The following is a 3,448-nucleotide window of genomic DNA, read 5'->3' as shown; positions in this document are numbered from 1 at the left end:
ATATATATATATCTCGTGCCAATATTTTGCATCCTTGTGAAACATTTGGTTGGAAAACAAAAATCATAAAGTTCTCCATTTCCTATCTTCTCTCCTATTGTCTCCCATCCTCTGAAAACATTTTCCTGTAAGATTTATTTCTCAGACACCTAAATAATATGGAGGACAGTTAGAACATCATTAGATTTATCATGCATAGGGGATGAACGGCAAACCCACCTTTGGCTATGACATTGAGAACAACTTGGAAGAGAGGGCAGAGATATTGTGAGCAGAGATATTCCAGGAGTTGGCAGTGAACCTACATTCTAATTTACTGGAAGTAACCACGAGAAGCTACACACATAACAAACTTTTGGAGATTAAAGACTTCAGACACAACGTTAATTTTAAAAAAATCATGCATCGTGAATATCACTGTATGCAGTGTACAGGTCAGGGATGACTTGATTATTCACCTTTAGTGTCCCGTATTTCTTTTCACTGTAGGGGTTAATGTGCAGCCATCAAAGGTCAGCAACACAGCTTAGTCAATATTGACAGTGCAAAGTTGACCCATGCAGAGTGAGAGAGAAAAAGCCACAAGTCTTCCTTCCATTTCCCCCAAGGTTTTAGAGTAAGGGGTGTGGTGGGGTGATACATGAAATTCTGGAAAGAATTTGAAATGTGACTTGAAGGACATTTGGGCAAGCTGTGCTTTCCACTTATCAGCTGGTTAGCCTGCTCCCATCCTGAGGGCAAAAAGAGTCATCAGAATGTACAAGTGAGTATTAATTTTTCCAGACTCCTTTGTTTCATTAAATACTGGTTAAATCAGGGTACATCTATTAATCAACAAGCATTTTCTAGCTGTGTTAGGCAATGACCTTCTCTTTTTGGTTCTTTATTCTAAGCTTTTCCAAAATCTGTAGTAAAAATCCAAGCCCTGATTTATTTGGAAAGTGGTTTCAGTACCTTAAAAATTTGCTGGCCCTGGAAACACTCAAAAAGAGAGGTATGCACTTTTTATCCCCGTCCCAGAGAAAAGCAAGGGGGAGGTAGCAGGTTGGCTTTTGTGGTTCTGGATGGGAGAGAGGAATGAGAGAAATATGGAAGTAAGGAGGAAAAGAAGATAGATTCAAGCTGCAAGGAGAGCTTACTTAGATCAAGGTAAAAATAAGGCAGAGACAATCCATTAGTACTGCCCTTTTTCTTTATAAAGATTTTTAGAAAAATTAGAATTCTGCATCTTCTTGTAGCCTGAGAAAATGGATCATATTATGGTGGTAGGCTAATGTGGGCAAGTTAAAGAAACATCTATAGAAAAATCTAGCTAGTTTTCATGGACATGGCTGAACAGAGGACAGTCACTCTACATGGACACACAGAATGGATGCACAGACTGTCTCACTCACGGCCCAGGTCAAAGGGCTGAGTGAAGTCGTTGATACTCATGATTCAAACAGCTATTGCTCTTACTTCTATGGCTTTTGCTGGAATGTGTACACTATTGTTTGATTAGCAAAGAGACCCAGACAGACTCAGCTTTCAGCTTTCAATACGCAGCAAAGACGGCAGCCTCAGAATCAGGACATGGAAACATTCATTTCATTCACACATCCTCAGTCAGACTGAAATAAAAATCACAAGAAGGTGTCTGTGATGAAGGACATTACAAAGGTTATAAATCTTTATCTTAATAGGCCCTTGAGAGTTTCCCCCTTATGCGTAGCTGAAAAAGGCAACGAACAGGATTCTCTCATTCTTGAAGTGCTTTGTGCAATAACGTCCACGTGGATGAATCTCAAGATCCTTTGTTGTGGAGTCTTTTGGACTGAGCCAAAAGTCTTCCTCCAGAGTTCCAGTCTCCTAAGGAGCCCGTTTCAGCGGTGGTTACTTTCCAGTTATGTTACGGTAATGAATTACACGTCGTGCTCCCAATCATTGTTAGGGTCAGGCCTGCAGAACTAATAAGGAAATGCTTCCCATCAGTCTCTCAGCTTCCAGAAAGCGTCATCTGGACGAGATGCTGGGGCTGGGGGAGGAGCCAGAATTTCTCGGGGACTGAAAAGGGATTGCTGAGGATGTGGGGGACCTCTTGGGGCTGCACAGACCCCCATTGTGCAACTTCCACAGTAGCTTCTCCTTCTCCAGGGACAGTCGTTGAATTTCGACTTCTCTAATGACTCCTGCAGAACAGCTTGCTCGGTAGAAAGTTGTTTTGAAATTGCCACATGCCTGTCCATGCAAGTTTTCAATTCCTCATTCTCCTGCTGGAATCTCTTCAGGTTGTCAACAAGTCTCCTGTTGTTGTCCACTAGTTTCTCCATTTTCATTCACTTGATGTCCTGCTGATGTAGTTGCTCATTCTTGATCTCTAACACAGCTTTCAGGCTTTCTGATTCTTGCTCCAATACGTGATCTGAGGATTTTTTAATTTTGCTTTCTCTCTTGATAATCTTTTTTCTTCTTCTGATTTCAACTTTTCATTTAAAGTATCATTTTCACTCTTCAGATTGATGATTTGTGTCTCTAACGATTGTTGTTTCTCAAAGTGCAAATCTTCAAGTGATTTCTTTTCCAGTCCATGGCTCTGCTTGATATCTGAAAGGGAGGTTTCATAAGACTTCTGTAGTAACTCTGCTTTCTCTGAATGGCTAACTTCAGTCTTCAGCTTGGGGGTTTCATGGGCAGCACTTAAGTTCTCAAACTGCTCTTGCAACTGAGTTTTGTACTTTTCTGCTTCTTCAATATAAATGTTCTCAAGTTTTTCCACACTCCCCGGTGTAGGATTCTTTAAGCTGGTTTTCTAGCTCTGTTAGATCAGTCTGATGCTGCTGCTTTAACTTCTGGATAAATCTTTCATAAACTGTATCTCATTCGTGGCTTTTTCTAACTCCTCACAGGTGGTTGAAGCAGTGACTTGCTCTCCCCGGAGGGTAGCGAGTTCTTGAGATAGGGGTTTATGTTGTTTCAGAGCTTCCTCCCGCTGTGGAAAACCCTCTTCCATTTTTTTTTAATGCATCCCGAATCATTCAGGATTTTACCAATGACATACTTCTACACTGAGTCTTGAATTAGTTTTTCACTTCTTTTAGGTTGAGAAACGTTGAGAGAGTTTTTTCCTTTCTGTTTTCCATCTCCAGCTCTTTGTGCATTCCTTCATAATCCTTTGCATTGTCTCACCTGATGGACTTCACAGGAATCTGATTACATATATCTGTGGTAAGAATCATCGGAGAAGCTCAATATGAGCAGTCAAAACCAGGCCAGGTGCTGACTGTGGAACACACACAGCAGCTACTCATGTGAAAGTTTAAACTGAAGTTGAGGGGAATTAAAACAAGCCCACCAGAATGAAAATACCACCTTGAGCTCGAGTCTCTCCCACTTGAATTATTGTTTCAAGAACAGGTTTGTGGCACTGAACACCGAAGATCAAAGATCAGATGAATTTGGGAATTATATC

At 41.0% G+C, this 3,448-nt stretch overlaps 1 pseudogene; it reads right to left on the bottom strand.

Annotated features, from left to right (window-relative positions):
- Positions 1-1,992: 1,992 nt before the first annotated feature.
- On the bottom strand, positions 1,993-2,989 carry LOC102872789 (annotated as a pseudogene).
- Positions 2,990-3,448: the final 459 nt, after the last annotated feature.

The sequence above is a fragment of the Elephantulus edwardii genome, unplaced genomic scaffold (genome assembly GCF_000299155.1).
Source record: "Elephantulus edwardii isolate Elephantulus edwardi_28Jun2011 unplaced genomic scaffold, EleEdw1.0 scaffold00252, whole genome shotgun sequence".
Lineage (NCBI taxonomy): Eukaryota > Metazoa > Chordata > Mammalia > Macroscelidea > Macroscelididae > Elephantulus > Elephantulus edwardii.
This window is presented reverse-complemented; position numbering and strand designations above follow the sequence as displayed.